Consider the following 23,952-nt stretch of genomic DNA (forward strand, 5'->3'; position numbering starts at 1 on the left):
ATCATTTTATTTGAAGGAGGGATTAAACAATTTCCAGATAAGCAAAAGCTGAGAGAATTTAGTTCCCACAAACCATCTCTACAATGTATTTTGGAGGGACTGCTATAGATGGAAGTGTTTCTAATGTTAAATAGCTGTCACCAAAGGTAATAAAAAGGGATAGACAAAGGGTACAGAATATGATATCTAGTATATAAAGAGTGGAGGAGGAAGAAAAGGAGGGAAAAAAAACACCTTTAGATTGTATTTGTAATAGCATACTAAGTGAGTTAAGTTAAGACTCTTAGATAATAAGGAAGTTACCCTTGAACCATTGGTAACCACGAATCTAAACCCTGCAATGGCAACAAATATATACCTATCGATAATCACCCTAAATGTAAATGGTCTGAATGTACTAATCAAAAGACATAGAGTCACTGAATGGATAAAAAAACAATATTAAGCTATATGCTGCCTACAAGAGACTCACTTCAAAATCAAAGATATACACAGACTGAAAGTCAAGGGATGGAAAAAAGATATTTCATGCAAACAAAGGGGAGAAAAAAGTAGGAGTTGCAGTACTTGTATCAGACAAAATAGACTTCAAAACAAAGAAAGTCACAAGAGACAAAGAAGGACATTATATAATGATAAAGGGATCAGTCCAACAACAGGATATATCCATTATAAATATCTATGCACCCAACACAGGAGCACATATGTAAAACAAATACTAACAGAATTAGGAGGGAAAACAGAATGTAATGCATTCATTCTAGATTTCAACACTCCACTCACTCCAAAGGCAGATCAACCAGACAGTAAATAAGTAAGGAGACAGAGGCGTTGAACAACACATTAGAACAGATGGACCTAACAGTCATCTACAGAACTCTCCACCCTAAAGCAGCAGGATATGCATTCTTCTCAAGTGCACATGGAACATTTTCCAGAATAGACCACATACTAGGCCACAAAAAGAGCCTCAGTAAATTCAAAAAGATTAAAATTGTACCAACCAAATTCCCAGATCACAAAGGTATAAAAGTAGAAATAAATTGTACAAAGAAAACAAAAAGGCTCACAAACACATGGAGGCTTAACAACATGCTCCTAAATAATCAATGGATCAATGACCAAATTAAAACAGAGATCAAACAATATATGGAGACAAATGAAAACAATAGCACAATGCCCCAACTTCTGTGGGATGCAGTGAAGGTAGTTCTAAGAGGGAAGTATATAGCAATCCAGGCCTATTTAAAGAAGGAAGAATAATCCCACAATTATTGAAACTGGGAAAAGAATAACAAATGAGGCCCAAAGTCAGCAGAAGGAGGGACATAATAAAGATCAGAGAAGAAATAAATAAAATTGAGAAAAATAAAACAATAGAAAAAAATCAATGAAACCAAGAACTGGTTCTTTGAGAAAATAAACAACATAGGTAAATCCCTCGCCAGACTTATTAAGAAAAAAAAAATCTACACACATAAATAGAATCAGAAAGGAGAAAGGAAAAATCATGATGGACACCATATGCATACAAATAATTATTAGAGAATACTATGAAACCTTTATGCTAACAAACTGTATAACCTAGAAGAAATGGACAACTTTCTAAAAAAAAATACAACCTTCCAAGACTGACCCAGGAAGAAATAGGAAATCTAAACAGACCAGTTACCAGCAATGAAATTGAATCAGTAATCAAAAAACTACCCAAGAACAAAACCCCCATACCAGAAGGCTTCACCACTGAAATTTACCAGACATTTAGAGAAGACATAAGATCCATTCTCCTTAAAGTTTTCCAAAAAATAGAAGAGGAGGAAATACTCCCAAACTCATTCTATGCAGCCAACATCACCCTAATACCAAAACCAGGCAAAGACCCCACAAAAAAAGAAAACTACATACCAATATCCCTGATGAACATAGATGCAGAAATACTCAACAAAATATTAGCAAACCGAATTCAAAAATACATCAAAAGGATCATACACCATGACCAAGTGGGACTCATCCCAGGGATGCAAGGATGGTACAACATTCAAAAATACATCAACATCATCCACCACATCAACAAAAAGAACGACAAAAACCACAAGATCATCTCCATAGATGCTGAAAAAGCATTTGACAAAATTCAACATCCATTCATGATAAAAACTCTCAACAAAATGGGTATAGAGGGCAAGTACCTCAACATAATAAAGGCCATATATGATAAACCCACAGCCAACATCATACTGAAGAGCAAGAAGCTGAAAACTTTTCCTCTAAGATTGGGAACAAGGATTCCCCCTATCCCTGCTTTTATTCAACATAGAACTGGAGGTCCTAGCCATGGCAATCAGACAACACAAAGACATAAAAGGCATCCAGATTGGTAAGGAAGAACTCAAACTGTCACTGTTTGCAGATGCCATGATATTGTACATAAAAACCCTTAAGTATCCACTCTTTAAACTACTAGAACTAATATCTGAATTCAGCAAAGTTGCAGGATACAAAATTAATACACAGAAATATGTTGCATTCCTTCCTATACACTAATGATCAACTAGCAGAAAGAGAAATCGGGAAAACAATTCCCTTCACAATTGCATCAAAAAGAATAAAATACCTAGGAATAAACCTAACCAAGGAATGAAAGACCTATACCCTGAAAAGTATAAGACACTCCTAAAAGAAATTAAAGAGGATACTAATAAATGGAAATTCATCCCATGCTCTTGGGTAGGAAGAAATAATATTGTTAAAATGGCCATCCTGCCTAAAGCAATCAACAGATTCAATGCAATCCCTATCAAAATACTGACAACATTCTTCAACAAACTGGAACAAATAGTTCTAAAATTCATATGGAACCACAAAAGACCCTGAAAAGTAGTCCTGAGAATAAAGCAGGGGGAATCTTGCTTCCCAACTTCAAGGTCTACTATAAAGCCACAGTAATCAAGACAATTTGGTACTGGCACAAGAACAGACCCACAGACCTGTGGAACAGAATAGAGAGTCTAGATATTAACCCAAGCATATATGGTCAACTAATATACAATAAAGGATCCATGGATATGCAATGGGAAAACGACAACTTCTTCAACAGCTGGTGTTGGCTAAATTGGACAGCTACATGTAAGAGAATGAAACTGGATTACACTCTAACTCCATACACAAAAGTAAACTCGAAATGGATCAAACACCTGAATGTAAGTCATGAAACCATAAAACTCTTAGAAGAAAATATCAGCAAAACTCTCTTGAATATAAACATGAACAACTTTTTCATGAACATATCTCCACGGGCAAGGGAAACAAAAGCAAAAATGAACAATTGGGACTATATCAAACTAAAAAGCTTCTGTACAGCAATGGACACCATCAGTAGAACAAAAAGACATCCTACAGTATGTGAGAATGTATTCATAAATGACATATCCAATAAGGGGTTGACATCCAAAATATACAAAGAGCTCATGCACCCCAACAAACAAAAAGTAAATAACCCAATTTAAAAATGGGCAGAGGATCTGAACAGACACTTCTCCAAAGAAGAAATTCAGATGGCCAACAGACACATGAAAAGATACTCCACATCACTAATCATCAGAGGAATGCAAATTAAAACCACAATGAGATATCACTTCACACCAGTTAGGATGGCCAACATCCAAAAGACAAACAACAACAAATGTTGGTGAGGAGTGGAGAAAGGGGAACCCTCCTACACTGCTAGTGGGAATGTAAATTAGTTCAACCTTTGTGGAAAGCAATACTGAGTTTCCTCAAAAAACTCAAAATAGAAATACTATTTGACCCAGGAATTCCACTCCTAGGAATTTACCCAAAGAATGCAGGATCCTAGTTTGAAAAAGACATATCCACCCCTATGTTTATTGCAGTACTATTTACAATAGCCAAGAAATGGAAACAACCTAAGTGTCCATCAGTAGATGAATTGATAAAGAAGATGTGGTACATATACACAATGGAATATTATTCAGCCATAAGAAGAAAACAAAATCTACCATTTGCAACAACATGGATGGAGCTAGAGGGTATTATGCTCAGTGAAATAAGCCAGGCAGAGAAAGATTCATTTATGAATCAAATGATTTCACTCATCTGTGGAGTATAAGAACAAAGAAAAAACTGAAGGAACAAAACAGCAGCAGACTCACAGAACCCAAGAATGAACTAACAGTAACCATAGGAAAGGAACTGGGGAGGATGGGTGGGAAGGGAGGGACAAGGGGGGAAAAAGGGGCATTATAATTAGCACACATAATGTGGGTGTGGGGCACGAGGAAGGCAGCTTAGCAACCACAGTGTTGTTCACGTAAGTGTATATTAATGATACCCCAAAAAATAAAAATAAAAATAATGTTTCTATAGCATCTTCAGTACTCATTCCTTGGAGAGAACTAACCCTCTTCTATGGTGTGAGGGCACACTTCATTGTTATTATGTTACTATCACTATATGTTTTAAGGTATTTTGATATACCTTTAACTCTTTAAAAATTTTATATTTGGGATACCAGTGTGTGGGCAGAGAGGATCAGCCTGACAGGCTGTCGTAGAGTTCCCAGGATGCCTTAGGTTGGTGATGGGCCGGGCCCTTCCCTGAGGCCCCAGGGTGTCAGCCTTGACTTCCTGCAGCTGAACAGTGGTTAGAAGCAGAAGCTGAGTGGCAGGGACCCGAGGTGGTGTTAGAGGTTTGAACAAAAGAATTTTTGCTTTGTTTTGTTGGATTTAAGTTCTAAATGAGGATTTTAGTATTTCTTTAGGAAAGGACAAAATGGAAACATACAAAATCCGGTAAATTGGTGAAATGATGATTTATAAATAAGAAATAGTCAGGAAGTCAGGAATCCAAGTGAAGATTCTAAGCTGCTTATGCTTGCCTTGGGCTTGTATAGTAGGGTCTCTCATAAAACTATACATTCTTGATTATGCCTTTTTCACCTTGTTTTAAGTATAATTCTTTGTGAAAACTTTAAACTGATTTCCTTGGGCTTTGGGGAAACAAGAGAAAGGACTTCCTGCTCTGGGATTAGTAGTTTAAAGAAGGGACAGTGAATTTGGGGTGACCACACCTAGAAGGCACTCTGGGAATCATGAAACAGTCTCCTGGGGTGGGTATGAAACAGCAGAGGGCATGATGCCAGTCGGCCCCTGTGACTGCCACGTTCCACCCAGGGCCCTGGCCTGTCAAACTGCAAAAGCACTTCAGCTGGTTAAGAAATGTCTCATCTTACAGCATTAAAGGATATTTACTGGGAGTGTTTTTTATGAAAGTAAATATGCTTTCTTCAAAAATACTGAAATATGATTTAACCTACTGATAAAGGGATTTTTGCTTCTAGTGTCTTAGGAGGCCTGATTTACCTCAAATGACAAAATGTACTGACAATGGCTCACAATGGCACAGTTTCTCCTATTAGTTGGAATTAGTCAAATCATTGTTGAGGATCCATCTCAACCTACCTTGAGAAATCTCTTCTCCCTCCTTTATTATTGCTGTTGAACCCTAAGGGGAATGCTTTTCTATTTCACCACTGCATCAGCTTCCAATTAGTGTTGCTGTCCCTCCCCCTGCCCATCCCCTGGTTTCTACACTATTAGTACTTAGCAGGGTTGAGCTTTTCTTCAGCACTTCTGTGTACAAGAAACCTCAATTCACCATGAGAAGCTTAATAATATTAAAATTGTGCTCTGAGAGCACTTTTCATTTTCCAGATGCGTAATGCTGCCCATCAGGGTGCTCATAGATGAAGATGAGGAAGCTTTTAAAGCCCATTAGCTTTCCAATTCCATTTTCCCTTCTTTCTTGGATTCACATCGTTTTTACACTGTTTTCTTCTGGGAATGGCACCAGTAACAGGGGAATCGGCTCTTAGATGAGTTCCTGAAATTAAGGCCATTAGAAAGATTTTTCTCTTAAGTCCACCTTGATCTCAGGTCCAACTATTTACAGAAATCTCAATTTAGGCTTTCCTTGATTGATACAATTCCTATCAATTTTTAGTTAGAAATTTGACACCTTATCTAGTCATTGAGTCATGTAAGTTATATTAGAAAACACTGAGAATAAAATTTTGTGTTTGTGTCTTGCAGAAGTTAAAATTATAGGACACAGCATTTAAGAATATCATAATGAAGGACATAGGTTTATATTTTAATTATAACTAAAATTTTAAAAATCTGAATCAAATAATTTGTTGTGATTTCCACATGTCCTTCACTCTTATATCATGCTACTGCTTGTGTACAGAGGTCATATAGTCATGCCAAATAGCTGACAGATGTTAGGTTAAGTGTTAGAATAGGAAGGTATTCTATTGCCCTTGGAAAATGAACTACATCTAACTTATACTATGGTGTCTCTAACATGTGTGAAGAACTTTAGATTTTTTGGAAGATGTGTTTTTTTAAAAAATATATATATACTAGTTAATTCAAACCAAGGGATAAAATGAAAAACTTTAGGAAGGAGCTGTCTATTTATCTTATAATGCCAAGACTTCTCTCCTTTTTTTAACCTAGAGTTTTCCTGCCTTTTTGATGTATTCTGCTTCTGTACCATAACAGTAAGAGCACCAATGTGAGAATCAGCCAATTTTGATTTTCATACAGACCATCCTTATGATTTTGGTAAGTTATGTAATCTCTGAGTTGGGATCTTCTCACCAGGGGATTTGCAGTGATCATATTCATCTCATAGTTGCACTGTAAGTATAACATAGAGGAATATTTAAAGCATGTATTAATAGGTAGCTGTTCTTATTATATTTATTGCCTAAAATATTGTACTTGTTTTAAAATATTTATAGACTTGAATTACAGACCTTTGACACCATTCAATTTTCTCACTTTATAGTAAGTAAATATTACTAAGTTAATTTAGTAACTGGTATCACCAAAACTGTTCTGAAATATTTTGTTCCTAAGGTACCACAAATTTACACTACAAGTACCACAATTTATACTAATTTACAGGTTGCATCCCTAACAGATCCATACAAATCACATCCCAAATGCTTATTCAGTATATTCCATTAGTACAAATTGTGGTTAATATTTAGGATAGGCCACATGAAACTATATCACTCATAAAATAGCTGAAATCATATGAATTTATCTATATGGACCAACACTCTTAATCAGCAGAGCACTGGGTTACTCTGAGCATGAGTCCCTTTGCGGCTCAGCTAAACCCTGCTGATCAGTGTAATTCCATGGGCTCTACTGTCCTCCTCGAGCCTGTGAGTGCATTAAAGGGCTACAGAGAAAATGTGAGGAGAGAACAGAGAACAACAACATAATTTCCACAAAACACCAACAGAAAGAAATGAGGAAGGATCTGAGCAAAAGTAGCACTAATTAGAGAGAATTATATTTTACACTCATGTTTAATGGAATATTATCCCACCTTAAAAAGCAAAGAAATCTTAACACATGCTACAATGTGGATGAATATATACTGCTCCGTGAACTATGCTGGTCACAAAAAGACAAATACTTACAGTATGGAGTCCCCAGAGTAGTCAAATTCATAGAGACAGACAGTAGAACGGTGGTTGCCAGGGTCTGTGGGGAGAGGGAGGGGGTTGTTTAATGGGTATGGAGTTTGTTTCACAAAATGAAGAGTCAGGAGATGTTATACAACATGCATGTACTTAACACTACTGTACTGTAAACTTAATGGTTAAGGTGGCAAACTTTATGTTATTTGTATATTACCACAGTTTTTAAAAAATGAATTATAGTATTCTGGAAACCACAGGTATGGGAACAATGTTTTTTGTTAGTTTTTTAATATCTGTTCCTCTAAAGTGATAGAGGTATATGTAACACCATATAGCAAGGAAAGAACCAGATAATGTGATAGTTCTGCTCAAAAGTGTCCAGGGAGACTATATTATAAACAGGTCATTTATTTTGGTTATCAGCACCCTTTGAGACCCCTGAAATTATTAAATGTTCCTTTGGCTGGGTTTGGGATTTACTCCTTAAGGCTTTCTAATAAATAAGTATATTAGTTTGCTAGGGCTGCTGAAACAAAATACCACAAACTGGGTGACTTTAAAAGCAGAATTTATTGTCTCACAGTTATGGAAGCTAGAAGTCTGAAATTAAAGTGTGGGCAGGCTTCTGTTTGTCTGCTGGCCATCTTTGGCCTTTATCATCTTCATATGGCATCTCCCTGTGTGTGTGCGTGTCTGGGTACAAATTTCCCCTTCTTATAAGAGCATCAGTCATTTTATGTTAGGGATCGACCCAATCCAGTATGACCTCATCTTAACTAATACACCTGCAGTGACCCTGTGTTCAAATAAGGTCTCATCCTGAAGTACTGAAGGTTAAGACTTCAACATATGCATTTTGGAAAGACAAAATTCAACCCGTAATGTAAGCAATGCACACAAAGAGATGAGAAAGCTTCAGGAAACTACTTAAGTCCTAGGGCCTATGTAATTTTCAAAAAGTTGGTGAAGTAAAGCATTTAATACAGTAAAAACTTATTCCCAACAAAGCATATAAAATGCTAGAAAATTATTTCCAAAATTTCACTAGCTAAACACAATACATAGGCTGTTCCTTGTGTCATTAGATGACACCACACACATACTTTTAAAGTTGGGTTGTGTACAAATGGGATTGTTTAGAAGTCTATCTGAAAAGTAAATCCACCATCCAGATACAACACCACACACACACACACACACACACACACACACACACACACACACACACATTCCATAGAATAAAATAATTGTCCATTCACCATCCTAGAAAAACTGTGGGAAATGTATTCTCTGGAGTTGATAAAACAGAGGGATGAGAATCAGGAAAGGTTAAAAGCACAGTTAGAGGTGAAGATAAAAGAAAAAAAGTGGTTTGTTAAGTAAAATTTTGTATTTCAATTTTTGAGATCTTAGCTTTTTTCTCCATTGGAATCCCATACTCTGGAAGCCAGGGTTATTACCCCCAAGCAGGAGATTAGAAGATACCTGCTTTAGATCGAATTCCCTGGGAACAGACTCTGAGACAGATTCTCATGCAGAGATGTACTGAGGAGTGCAATCATGAGATACAACTATAAGAAAGTGGAGAAGATAGAGTTAGACAGAGATAAAAGGCAATCCTTAATATGGTTGCTACTGAGGCCTCAACCAATCTTAGGGGTAGTTCTGTTGCTGGGATGTCCCTTCAGAAATTCTCCACACTAAGAAAAGTGGTCAGACATTTGTGTTTATTCAACAGCCAGTCTTTATCAAGATGTCCCTCCTGAGATGGAGCATAACCTTGGATGAGGTAGTTCCCTGTGGCATAAGGCAATTCCAGTGAATTCTGAAGCTATGAGCTCTTAGTAGCTGATATACCCAACAGCTGAGGGTTGGGTGCATTGGCCCTGAAGAGAAGATGCATGACAGCATCCAATACAGTATTTACATACCAGCTCAAAACCAAAAGCAAACCCAGTCACATCACTTTAGTGGTGACTCGCAGACACCAAAACCTCCAGCAGGCATTCAGCTTCAGTCAGCTTTTTAGTGCTGTATTTTTCAATACCAGTGGACAGCCAAGAACCACCAAACATTTAAGAACATTTTCTAATTTTAAAGAAGCCAAATGAACAAATTTTAAAAGTATGGCATAGAGATAAGACAGAGGGGGAGAAAGGTTAAAAAAAAGCAAAGACTAAAATTAGTATCATAAGAAAATGCATATTTTCTTATGCATATGCATAACAAAATTAGCATGAGAGAAGCAAAGACATCATATCCATGAAACATGACTCTTCAGAGAAAAAAAAATTCCTGAAATAATATGTAACAGATCATTTAAGAAATTTTTTAATTCTGTAGAAAGTTTAAAAAATAAGATTAAGAATGCCTTACAGAAAATAGGGAAAACAGTGAAATAGATGAAATAGTAATAAGATAATATGACAACTGTAGGATATCAGATATTTAGACTTTTAGAAAAAGGGAAAGAGAAAATAGAAGGGAGGAAATAAGTTAAGAAAATTTCTGAGAACAGAAAGATATACAGTTGCAGATGGAAGGACCCACCAAGTGCCCAGCACAATATATAAAATTGGAGTGAAATTGTAGAAAAACAAGCTTCCAAAGAGAAAAGAAAAATGATTTTTATGAAAAGGAAGAAAAAGTATTTTTTTAAATTAGGAGAGATTTCTCAACAACAATACTGGAAGATTGGAGATAATAGATTAATGTCTTCAAATTTCTTGAAGTTTATGTTTAAACTAAGATTTCATACCCAGAACAATTATCAATTAAGTATTCTGATGGAATAAATAGCAAGCTCTCAAAAGGTTACCTCATGTGTTTTCTACTTGAAAGGCTAAGAAAGGACGTGGCACACCATACCAAGGGAATAAAGAGAAAAAGAAGACATGGAATCCAGGAAACAAGAAACCTGTGACAGGAGGGGAGGTTAAGGTAATCACCAGGAGATCTTATGACAGCACTGTAGTAAGGCTAAGAAAAACCCAGACTAAAGCCCGTCAGAAAGCTCTCAGAGAAACTTACTAAAGATAAAATTGATAAAATACCTAAGGTGTTTGGACATACTTGAGAGCAGATTTATATAACTAAAGGAGAGCCTAAGGTTAAATAAGTAATAAATACATAAAAGAGTTAACAAAAAAGCAAACAATAATTTCAGTAAAAATAAAACATATAAAAAAGGAAAAATGATCACTATATATTAAAAAGTACAGCTTTCAAAAGCATTTACACAGTCATACTAAAAAAATTATGATAAACTAAAGCTTTAGGAACTCTCCTCAGAGTGAAAATGAGAAAGTTTATGCTTCATCTTACATTTTCAATAGTCAGTGGAGAACTAAAACTGAAAATCAAGAAGTATATTATTTTGACATATGGAGATGCATAACAAAATTAGATAAAAATAATTAAAAGTTGTGCCTTCATGGGGTTGAAAATAGTGGTGGTATGTACAAGAGACTTTTTTTGCTTGATTTGATTTGAACAAACTATTTGATTATTTAAAATACATATAGCTTATAAAAACAATAGGATTTTCAAAAAACATACTAGAATATCAATAGCACGATTGACCTCTGTCAAAACAATAACCCTTTTACTAAACTAAAGTAATTCTTACTTTATATTTTGGAAGATAAATTTTTCCACCAATTTGGGGAGCCAATGGTTTGGTGCCACCCAGTTGACTTAAATCTAGCAAATTATCTTTATATAAAGAAGACAGGAAACAGTTACCAACTGAAATATCCTGAGAAACTTGAAATGCTCAAGAACATGTATCATAGATCATGCCTGTCAAATTAAGAAAATTCAGTCAACATACCTAATATTGTTTAATTCCCATGACAAATGTTTCCATCACATAGGAAGGAAGAGGGGAAAAAAAGAAATAATGGTTAAGCCTTGACCTGTGAACAGTGATAAGTTTTTTGCCTCCATAAATTGGTAATTACAAACATTGAGGTTTTAGAGCTAGAAGGAGCCTGAGAAATTACCTAGTATAAAGCCCTCATGGAAGAATTCTAAAGCCCAAAGTAATTAGTTGACTCACCTGTATTAACTTGATGAAATACTAATTTAAAAATAAAGCACATTCATTTTCTTTAGATATTGGGTCATTTATACAGAGATAGAAATTTCAGAGTATGTATAAAACCACAAGCAAGCTTTCATTTGGCTTACGGCTTCCCAGCACCCAACTGTAAGATGGGGGAAGAATCCATAGATAAAGGGGAAAGAATGGATTCTAGGCCAGTTTCAGTGCAACCCAATAGAGGAGAAAAGGATAGTGGTATATATAGGGAGGCAGAATTTTCCCAACAACTATAGGTTCTCAAAGAGGTGGGTTATTTTGACGTGACCAGGAGAGAAGGACAAAACTTTAAAAGAGGATCATGGCAGGAGCATCAGCTGAATGAGCTGGCCCTGCCTGTTACCTCCCACCATCCCAGTGAGCTGGCACATGGGCCTTCCTTACAAACCCCCCAGGCTAGACTCCTGCCCCTTAACTGCAGTGGCAGGCCCCTAGGGAGAAAGATAGCTAATAACATAAAAGGAGGCCAGACAGTTAAGGTCTGAAGCACTTCATGCAAAGATAACACTGATCCTTTAAAACAACGAATGTAAAATCAATCACAACACTTTATATTTTAAACATACATCAGTGCCAAAAGTTCACAATACTCTGTTATTGTGAATTTTCATCAGTTCACTTTATCTCAGGCTTACAGTCCTTAGTCTCAGAATCAGTCTGGTGGCCAAAGAATGTTTTCTTATAAAGAAGTTTTGGCTAAGAAGGGCCTATGATGTGTGTGTCCCAGAAACTCCACTCCAAGACATTGCCTAAAGTCGAGAGCTACTTGAAAGTAGTCAGTATTCAAATCCCGACTATCTCATCCTAGGTTATTTGCACTTTCCACTTCATCAATTTATGTGTTCTTTACAAATGCCAAAAGTGTGAAATACCGATTCAATTCCAAGTGACAGTTCACCTTACATCTCTTCCTATCAGTTTTACAATTCCTTATAGACATCTAGCACACAGCTTTACAAAACCTCTGTGTTTCTGTCCTTCTTTCACATCTGATGCTTACCTTGTTGATTGACGTGATACTGTTAAAGAATGATGGCATTGTTATATGGTCCTGTTAATCCCGATTCATCCACTGACCATATGGGAACCTTTCTGAACTTCAGTTTACTCATCTGTAAAATGGGATAATGATACCTAAGAGTGCTGTTTTAAAAATTACATGAGATTGTTAAGAGAACAGCTAATAGAGTATCCACAGTGAGTGCCCCAAAATGGTAACCCCATTTCTTACTTCTTAGCATGACTGTCATTTGTTGATCACACTAGGCTTTCCTGCCTCTCTCAGAGAAAAGGGGTAAAAAACAGGGCCCCCCTTTTGTTTATGCCTTTAACTTATTTTTCAGATTCTTCTGCAGGATTAAAAAGTCTCTTTCTCATTGCACTGCCATGCTCCACTCTTCGTCCTCTTTCCAATGTACTCATTCTTGAAGCATTTTCTCATCTCCAGACCTAGATCATTGCAATGACCAAAAAATTTCAGAAAGCTGTGCCCACTTGCGGCCACACCAGGCAGCTGAAGCGGTATTCACCAGCGAAGACTCCCCACTCGAAGGCCTGGGGCTGTGTGCCAGAACCCAGCCAGCTCTAGGGTGCGAGGCCACGGTGCCCTCCACAGTTCACCCCGCTTGACCAACCCCTGCCACTGGTGCCTTCTGAGGTGCATGAGGGGCCCCCTTTTTTTTACGTAGGTTTCATTGTTATTATTCAGATATGGTGAGGCAAACAGTTTGGAGATGATTGCCACTGAAAACTTAGTTTGTTACTCATAATTTTCCAGAGGAGGGAACATACCATGCCAGCAGGGCCACAAAGGGAAGCACCAGGTTCTTTCAGGAGGTGGAGGGTGGGGGAGTGGGCAAGAGTTGTTACTGTGGTTTCCATGGAAAGGACCAGGCAGGGCAGGATAAGCAGGTTTAGGCCTGGCTAGTTTGAATAATCGCAGCAGGTTCTGGTGTCTAGGGACTGTCCCTGGTTGTCTGGTACCTGATCCTAGGATGATTAGGACAAGGATATACTGGCCCTGAGTGTGAGGGCCCAGTAGAAAAGGTGAAGGCGGTGGGGTGTGTGGCTCTGGACTGGTTAGTTTGCATGTGAAAGACATGCAGAGGGTGAGGGGAGTAGCTTACTGTCTCTAGGAATAGGATAGCCCTGGGAGGGGCAGTTCCTCCAGGGTCCACAAGGCCCCCAAAGATCAAAGGACTAGAAATATAGAAAATAAAAGGGCATGATTAATGCACCATTCTAGAGGAGGTTTACATGGGTCACTAACAGCAATTTCCATCATTCAGGTTAGGACATTTTTTTCATTTTGCTTTGATCTATTTTTTTCTCTGCTAATGTATTTGATTTAAAAAAAATGGGAAACAGAAAGGTCTGGTCATCTCTTATCTGCAATAATGAGTATTTAGTTAATATTTTCATAAGGAATTGGCCTGTTTCTTTCACAACTTCTGTACAGATTCTTATAGTTTCAGAGTTTCTTCCAACAGTTTGCATCATTTGAGGAAAAAAATCCAACAATGATTGAGACTTATGGTCCTAAAATTTTAAAAGTGTTTTGTTTAGATTAATTTGATTTTCTTTGTTTTTCTGTCTTTTCACTCCCCTTTTCTTTCTTTTTAATCTATCTTTCTTGCTTAATTATTTTTTTTTCATTCACTGAGTTATCAAAGCAACTTCAAGATTACATCAGGAATATTGGATCAAGTTCACATTCCTTAGGTGTATCAAAGTAAAATACTTCAAGTCAGCTCTGGTCTTACAGAACAATATGCCAAACAAGACAGTGTCAAAAATAATAGGCCATTTATCTTATTGATAGATGGGAGGAAAATGCCACACTACTACTTGTTTCATCTTATATCTTAGGTAGAAAGTCCTGGAATGTTATCATTTTGAATGATAATAAATAAATATGTTCATATTTATTAGCAAGTTTATTGATTGGAATAATATCCTTCACAATTTCTAGGTTACTTTTCCAGTTCGATATACAAGTGTGAAAAGATGATTGCACCCATCATAATGAGAAAATATTTAGATAAACTTATAGAAAAATATACTTGTTGAGCTATTGAAGAGCTGCAAAGAAAAGACTAAGTGAACTTAATTCTAGAGGCAAGCACAGATGGGTGGCTGCTTCTCTCAATTCCATCACTGAGAGAAATTGCTAAGTCTGTGAAATGGGTGGGCAAAGAAGCAAGCCTGCCTGAGACAGAAGAGTTTAAAGGGGACAAAGAGAAACAAACCAAACTTCCCTTGTTGTGAGTGGGTGAGGTGGTGGATTTGAAGCTGGAGTGAGCCCAGACTCACAGCTAGTTCTCCCTATGCAGCTGTTGTCCCCCATAGGAGTTTTCCTGGATATGTTTCCCGGGTGGTTCCCGGCAGCTGGCCATGGAACTAAAAGTAGAAAGAGATCTCATTTTTCCCCAATGTTTATAAAACACTCCTTTAAGAGAAGCCTGAAACCAGCCTAAAGGCATTTAAAATCAGAGTGATGCCAGCGCCAGCTCAGCTCAGTTCCTTATTAGGTTGAAGGGAGCCAGCTACCCCTGACCGTATTCACCTGGCAGGCAAAAGAGCAAAATACTTCTGAGGGAAGTTAGCATTTGCTTCGATCTCTATTGCTCTGTTGAATAAAATATCTGATATAAAATAAAAGATTATGAGACATTCAAGAAATAGAACCGTGTAACCCATCATGAAAGAAAAAAACGTAAAAGCCCATCTATACCTGATCTACTTTCCATCTCTATGGAATTTGCATATTCTGGACATTTAATATAAGTGGATTTACATAGCATGCAGCTTTTGGATCTGGTTTCTTTCACTTAGTGTAATATTTTCAAGATTTATCCGTGTATTATTTATGACAACTATAAGTTCTCAAAGAGGTGGGTTATTTTGATGTGACCAGGAGAGAAGGACAAAACTTTAAAAGAGGATCATGGCAGGAGCATCAGCTGAATGAGCTGGCCCTGCCTGTTACCTCCCACCATCCCAGTGAGCTGGCACATGGGCCTTCCTTACAAACCCCCCAGGCTAGACTCCTGCCCCTTAACTGCAGTGGCAGGCCCCTAGGGAGAAAGATAGCTAATAACATAAAAGGAGGCCAGACAGTTAAGGTCTGAAGCACTTCATGCAAAGATAACACTGATCCTTTAAAACAACGAATGTAAAATCAATCACAACACATCTCAGTCTTATAGCTGAATATTATTCCTGTGACAATAGATATGTGTATTTTGTTTATACATTCCTTAACTGATGAACATTTGATTTGTTTCCACATTTTGGCAATTTTAAATAACAGAACGGCATGGGAGGCAATTAGGAATGATTACTAATGGGTAGAGGTTTTCTGAATTAAAAGGAAGTTCTAAAATTAGTGGTGATGGTTATAGAACTTTGTGATAATGCAACATCATTGTATCGTACACTTTAAAAAGAAGAATTTATGTTACATGAATTATATCAGTTAAAAAAAAGCAGACATGTAGATGGACTCAGATTTTGGAACTAGATTTTAAAAACTTTAAATTCACCATTATGAATGTGGGAAAGTGAATACAAAGATTGAGAACTATGGCAGAAGAATAGAAACTCTAAAACACAACCAAATAGAAATTCTATAAATCAAAATTTGAGCATCAGAAATAATTCACTGACTGGACTAAATCGTCAATTGGTCACAACAGAAGAAAACTTTAGTGAATTCTAACATAAATCAATAGAAATCATCCAAACTACAGCATAAAAAGAAATAATTTTTGACCAAGCAGAACTGAAATCAGAGATTTTTCAGGACAATTTCAGGCAGTATGATATACATGTAATTGTAGTTTCAGAAGGAATAAAGAGAATAGGGCAATTGAAATGTTTAAAGAAATAATTAGCATGAATTTTCCAAAAGCATTTAAAGGCATTTAATTCTTAGATACAAGAAAATTAGTGAACCCCAAACAGGATAACTACAAGTAAAACTATATCTTGGCATACCATTGTCAAAAATTATGAAAATAAAACATAAAGAGAGAATCTTAAAAGTGGCCAGGAAAAAAAAAGACATTGTTTTCAGGTGAACATCTATAACCAAATTGAATACTAATTAAAAAAAATAAAGTGAGAGGACAGTGGAATGGTTTCCTTAGAATGATTAAAGAGAAAAAAAAAGCTACCAACTTAGAATTCTATGTGCAGTGAAAATATCCTCAAGTAGAAGGGAAATACAAAGATATTTTCAGAAAAACAAGAATGTAAGATTTCATTATCAGCAGACCGCACTACAAAAATCATTAAAGTTATTCAGGCTTAATAAAATTGATCCTAGATGGTAGCCCATATGTACACAAAGAGGAGAGATCCTTGAAGGGGTAAAAATATGGTGATTTCAAAATATTATGGTTTAAAATACCTTTAATGCTTTAAAGCATGGGTTGGCAGTCTTCTGTACAGGGTGAGATAGTAAATATTTTAGACTTTTTAGGCCCTATAATCTCTGTGACAAATACTCAACTCTGCTGTTGGAAAGTGAAAGCAGCCTATGTATAAATGAACTAACAAAGGAATGGTCATGGCTATGTTCCAATAAATTTTATTCATGAAAACAGCTATGTCATTGTAATAGCTTAAAAACATAAAATACTGGGGATAGATGACCAAAGATGTATAAGACCTATACACTGAAAATTACAAAGCATTGCTGAGAGAAATGAAAGAAGACCTAAATAAATGGAGCAGTATATCGTATTAATGGATCAAAAGATTCAATATTGCTAAGATGTTAATAATCTTCAAATTCACCCATAAATGTATTGCAATTCCAATCAAAATGCCAGCAGATTTTATTTCATAGAAACTAACAACCATTTCCTCAGTTTTATATGAAATATAAAAGACCTGGATAAGCCAAAATAACTTCAAAACACAGAAGAAAATTTGAGGGATAGTACTACTACCTGATTTCATGGATAATCATAAAGGTACAATAATCACCCAGTGTTTTATGGCCATGAAGATGAACCAATAAAACAATTAAACAGAATAGAGAGTCCAGAAATGTATCCCTTCCTATATGGTCATTTGATTTTTGATGAAGGTGCCGAGACAGTTAATTTGGGAAAGAATAACTTTTCAATAAGTGGTGTTGGAGCAACTGGATACTTACATTAAAAAAAAAATGTACCTCAACTATTATCTCATACCATATACAAAAATGAATTCAAATATATCAAAAACCTTAATACAATAGGTAAAACAATAAAATTTCTAGACTAAAATATAGGAGAAATTCTCAGTAACCTATAGTTGGCAAAGTTTTATTAACAACAAAAACAAATATAAAAGAAGACATCAGTAAATTTGATATCAAAATTAAAAAATTTTTCTCTTCAAAGGGTACTGTTAGAAAAATGAAAAAGCAAACCACAAACTAGAAGAAATACTTGTGAAACACATCTCCAGCAGAGTTGTACCTAGAATATAAAAAGAACTTTTACAACTCAGTAAGACAATTAGATTAAAAAACTAACAAAAGATTTAAACAGATACTTCACCAAATATGTGTGGATGGCAAATAAGTGCATGAAAAGCTGTTTAATATCATTGGTCATTAGTGAAATGCAAAATAAATCCACAATTAATGTATTACTACCCTGACTAGAATGGATAAAATTCAAAAAGACTGCAACTTTCATATTACTCTTGATCTGGGAACTAATTGATGCTCTCAACAACGTGAATAAATCTCAAACTAATTATACTAGGTGAAAAATGCCAGACAGTAAAGAGTACGAACTATGTGATACCATTTATATTAAATGTGAACTAATTTATAGAAAGATCAATGCATACCTAGGAACAGGGGTGGGCCAGTGATGTGTGAGGGGAAGTAATTACAAAGGGTCAGGAAGACACTTTGAAGGACTTAATTATGTTCATTATCTTGATTGAGGCAACAGTTTTGCTAGTAAAAACTAAATTGTGAAGCTTATCCTTTTAATCAAATGTGAAGCTTATTTTATATCAATTAAAACTCAAAACTTTCAAAAATACACACCACAATTATCATAAATAAATCAACAGCTTATCTGCTATCAATTTTTTAATATACACATTCAACAGGCTTTCTGGTTCATGAAGTTACACAATTATAGGACCATTGCTTTGACCTTCAATAAAATATAAATAACTAACAATGGCAACATTTTAAATCTTCGAGTTCAGCTTAGATTCCATCAAGTGCATCTGCCTGTGTCCTTCAGGATCTGCCTCCTCTGCAGCCGCAGCTTCCATTTCTCACCACCTCACAGTACCCCAGGCAGAGAGAACTACAGTCGCTGCTTCCATGCTCCTGTTCCCAAACCGCAGCTTCTGCTCTGCTCTCCACCCAGGGCACCCTGTGTCCCCTTCCGCGTCTGGCCATCCCCACCTCATCATTCAAGATAAAGTGGATCATCTTCAGAAGCTTTCCTTTACCAACCACCTCCACCCATCCTCCCACCGCCCCCCACCAGCCCACTCAGGATAGATAAATATTCCTTTCTCTGTGTTTTCATAAAATCCTGTCTACCTCTCTTACCACACTTTATTTAATGATGGTAACATCCTTGAGGGCAAGGAATAATCTTTCAACTCTATATAGAATGAGTGCCAGGCCTAATTAGAGGATACAATCCCTGCCTATAGTCTGTACTAAGCCCCCAAAGGTGTTTTGTTCAAGCTCCACAGTGTTTATAAAAATTCAGCATTAAAACCAGGGCCCCACCTGGGCCGGCATTCCTGCATGGAATGACCTGGAGCTAGAGCCATTTAGAGACCCAGCTCACTATGCACCTCTGTACTGTTCCCTACTCTTACTGTCAGTTGCCACATTTCTTTGACTTGTCCGCACCTTTTATGGATATTTGCACTTAAATCCATATTAAATGAGAAATAAACATTGTTGGAATGAATCAAGATATTTATAGATTAGAATAAATGACTGCAAGAGAAAGATTTTCAAAAGAATATATGCCTTTTATGGGAAGAGGACAGACTGGGGTGAATTTTTAAATTCTACTTATTATATCCCAAGCCAGAGTCATTCATTTTCATGATTTTAAATGTTTCCAAATGGTTCTCTACCTTTTTTCCAGGCCAAAGTAGTCACTTGTGTTCATATGAGCCACTCCATATCCATCTCAGTGTTTTATAAATGTATAGTAAATGAGATCAATCTTTTTGAAAAAGTGCAGAATTGTAATTTACAGGCGCCACAAATTATTTTTTGGTTTACATAAAACTAATTCAAGATGTATCCAAATAATGTATTTTCACTAACTTGAAAAAATCTATGGTAACCCATTTATAACAAAATACTGAATTCTAAGGAAAGTATTCTGATTTAGTAACCTTCTTTCCATCAGAATCTTGATAATATTTGCTCACTGACTCTATGATTGCTATTTGGCATCTCTTATCATCCCATCAATAAAGCAAATTATTTCCTGAAGTAGTTTCATTGGCATGTAAGTCAGGAAGCCACTTTTAATTGTAATTAAAGGACGCTGTTTAAAAAGCCACAATCTTCAGAGAGCTGTCCTGGAAAATCCATTTTATCCGGTAAGGTTGAAGGCACATATTTTACTACCTGTGTGCTTCTTGAACAAAGGAGAGTGGATATGGCAATCAAAGTGTTTCATAAAACATCTTCCAGAAAGTCACTGAAAAACTAGAAGTAAATGAGTAGGAAAAGAATATTCGGATTTCAAAATAGAATTATCCATAAATATAAAAATAATCTTCCACAATGTATATGGAGATAAGTAGTTATACATTTTAGAGATTATGATAAAGTTGCCCTTTAACTGGAAGAGGTATATGTAAGTGATTTATTATAATCATACAATGAATTATCTTTGACTTTATTGACCATTATGTTTCTAGGTGAGAAGGCTTCATTCCATGAATGTCCAGGAATAGGGACATTCCTACAGAATGGACCCCCTTATGGGGAGGAGGGAAGTGCTGTAATTAGGCTTTGCCAGACCTTGGAGGCAAAATGATAAAATGACAAAACCCATCATAAATTTGAAGAAATCCTGTGATTTGGCTCTACAATCCAGGCCTTTTTCTGTCCAAGGTATTATTAATGAAAAGCTACAAAAATAATACATGTATTCCTTTAATGTCCAGCTTAGTAGTTAATTATTAATGTATATATATTGGCCCCAAATGCCTCACACTAAGCCCCGGACATCGTATTTGCTCAAGAGATAGTTATTTAATTTCCTGTATCTGACTTGGGGCACCCCCACAGGAGTGTAGCTGAAGTGCCCTCTGCGAGAGGCACCATTTAATTGGTCTGGCCGCCTGGTCAACAGAACCTTGAGTGCAAATATCTCTCATAGTGCTTGCAGTGTACTACAGCAACAACAAGGAGCTGAGAATGACTGACTCCACTGCATGGAATAAGATCGTTGGGCAGTTTTCCATGTAATTAAATTATGGAAACAGATTAGGTAGATGGATAGACATATATGTAGAAATAAAACAATTAAAATTAAAACCTATCAACATCTTTCATTTTCTTTCTCTCCATCTATGTATCTATAATATGAATGCACTAATTACAAATTCTATACAGTGGTGTTCTGGTAGGTAATTTTAAATTCTTCCTAGAGAACTGAATAAATGGGGGTAATAATTTGCTAGGGCTACCATAACAAGGTGTCACAAACTTGTTTTTATTGCCTCACAGTTCTGGAAGCTGGAAGTCCAAGATCAAGGTGTCAGCAGGGTTGGGCCCCGCTGAAGGCTGTGAGGGAGAATCTGTTCTGTGTCTCTTGCCTGGTTTCTGGTGGTTTGCTGGTGATCTTTGGCATTCCTTGGCTTGTATTTGCCTCACCCGGATCTCTGCCTTCCTGGTAATATGGCATTCTCCCTGTGTGCATCTGTCTCTGGGTCCAAATTTCCCTTTTGTAAGGACACCAGTCTTTGAATTAGGGACCCACTCTACTCCTGTATGACCTCATCTTAAACTTATTGCATCTTCAATGATCCTGTTCCCAAGTAAGGCCATAGTCTGAGGTACCGGAGATCAGGACCTCAACATAGGGCACAATTCAACCCATAATACCAGAATGCTTAAGAAAAGTGTCTATGGAAAGGAGAGGGCTGTACAACACAGAGAAGACAAGTAGTGATGCTACAACATTTTGCTATGCTGATGGACAGTGACTGTAAACGGGTATATAGGAGGGACCTGGTATAGGGGAGAGCCTAGTAAACAAAATATTTGTCATGTAAGTGTAGATAAATGATAAAAAAAAAAAAAGCAGTTCCTGTGTGGTGACCTCCAATGAGTTCTACACAATGATATAAAGGGCATATAAAAGTGTAGGCAAACCGTAATGTGGTTGTTAGGGGGGACCTGATATAGGGGAGAGCATAGTAAACATAGTATTCTTCATGTAAGTGTAGATTAAAAATTAAAAAAAAAAAAAAAAAAAAAAAAAAAAAAAGAAAGAAGAAAAAGGGGGATTACTCCTTAACAGGATAAAACTATTGGTAAATCAAAGATCAACGCATGCTTTAAATATCCTTAATGTTGATCACTTAAAGGGTGTCAGATGATCAGCTATGGAGGTACTCTTTTCTGATAATATTCCTTTCTCTTAATTTAAAAAAAAAAAAAAAAAAAGCAGTTACTGTGTGCTGACCTCCAATGAGTTCTGCACAGTGGTATAGAGGGCATGTCAAAGTGTGGGCAAAGGGTCTGTTTGTTTCTATGCAGGAGATCAAGGCCTAGCTTGGATACCCAGAAAATGAACTAAGATACGATATGATCATCAAAAAGCCTCCACAGGGATCCGGACGATGCTGCGGTTGTGGCTGCATCCAGCCCACCATCTCCTGGACTTGCCATAAGAAGGAGGAGGGAGATGTCTAGGCTGGCATGTGCATACAGTGAGACAACGAATTTGACCGGATCTGTACTGTTGGAACTCAACCAGGAGTTGGGAGGGGTGCAAGTTGTAGCACTCCAAAATCTCATGACTATAGACTATCTATGGTTAAAAGAACATATGGGATGTGAACAGATCCCAGAAATGGGCTGCTTTAATTTGTCTGATGGATCAAGTACAGTTGGACAATATCCATCATATCATAGATAAATTTTTACAAATGCCTAGGGTGCCTAAATGGTTTTCTTGGCTTCACTGGAGATGGATGGTAATTATAGATTTGCTTTGTTTATGTCACCGTATTCCTATTATGTTAATATATGTGTGCAAATTAGTTAGTAGTTTAAAACCCATACATACTTAAGGTACTATACAAGAAGATATGTCAAAGAAATAATCAATCCTCCCAAGTTTCCTTTGTATGCTACATCTATAGCTTTTCTTCTTCCTTCCTAATTACAACCCTTAAATAGAATTCGTGCCTCATATCGAATTTACCGAGTATCATAATTCCTCCAGGTGGTAAAGATACCTCGAGACAAGTGCTGGGCATAGAAGCCACAGGGCATAAATCTGCAAAGAAGTAAAAAGCTAACCTTTGCAAACAATATGGCTTCTCTCTCACTTACCAACTTTACATTTCCCTGTATGGCCCCGGAAGATGACTGGTTAGCCAGAGACGGGTAAGATTCCTCAAGGGAGGAACAACCTAAGACAGGCACAGTCGCAGGGGGGCCATCAGGTGAGAATTTGGGGATCAACAGAGGTGAGGCTCAGAACCTCACCCCCCCTGCTTTGAGAGAAATCTTCTGCATCCGTGGATGTCTTGATGCCCTTGTCTAGCCTGGATTAATACTTAGTCCATAGGCACACACCTGATCATCTGATCATCTACATTTGCCTTCTTACAGCACTAAACTATGTTTTCTACCTTTATCTTGCATCTACCTACCACTTCAGCATTTTATTAAAAATAAAAATAATAATAATAGTAGGAGAAATGTGGGATCAACATATAGATCAAGTACAAAAATCAAACGAATATTCATATTTGACCTGATTGTTTATAGGTCATATTGCATGATCAAAACCGAAAGTTTCTGTGATGACTGCCCTTGTACTGTTCACCATGTAAGAATTTATTCACTATGTAAGAATTCGTTCACCATGTAAGAACTTGTTCGTTATGCTTCAGAAGATTGGAGACTGACGAGAATTAGGCTTGAGATGGATTAATGATTGTACATTGAGCGTTGACCCCCCTATACTGAATTTTATTGTCATTAACAACCATTTGATCAATAAATATGAGAGATGCCCTCTCAAAAAAAAAAAACAAAAAACAAAAACAAAAAAAACAAAAAAAACAAAAAAAAAGTGTA

The 23,952-nt window shown here is 36.6% G+C and overlaps 1 long non-coding RNA gene across 1 annotated transcript in view; it reads right to left on the reverse strand.

Moving 5' to 3' along the window:
- Window positions 1–4,842: 4,842 nt before the first annotated feature.
- LOC118968304 (uncharacterized) overlaps window positions 4,843–23,952 on the reverse strand; it is a 54,707-nt gene continuing 35,597 nt past the window's right edge. The window contains exons 2-5 of the long non-coding RNA XR_005055914.2: window positions 12,625–12,736; window positions 7,520–7,583; window positions 6,632–6,722; window positions 4,843–5,901 (exon numbers count right to left, since the gene is read on the reverse strand). This is a non-coding gene — a long non-coding RNA (uncharacterized lncRNA). The remainder of the gene's footprint in view (window positions 5,902–6,631; window positions 6,723–7,519; window positions 7,584–12,624; window positions 12,737–23,952) is intronic.

This window comes from Manis javanica, chromosome 2, assembly GCF_040802235.1.
Source record: "Manis javanica isolate MJ-LG chromosome 2, MJ_LKY, whole genome shotgun sequence".
NCBI classification, from domain to species: domain Eukaryota; kingdom Metazoa; phylum Chordata; class Mammalia; order Pholidota; family Manidae; genus Manis; species Manis javanica.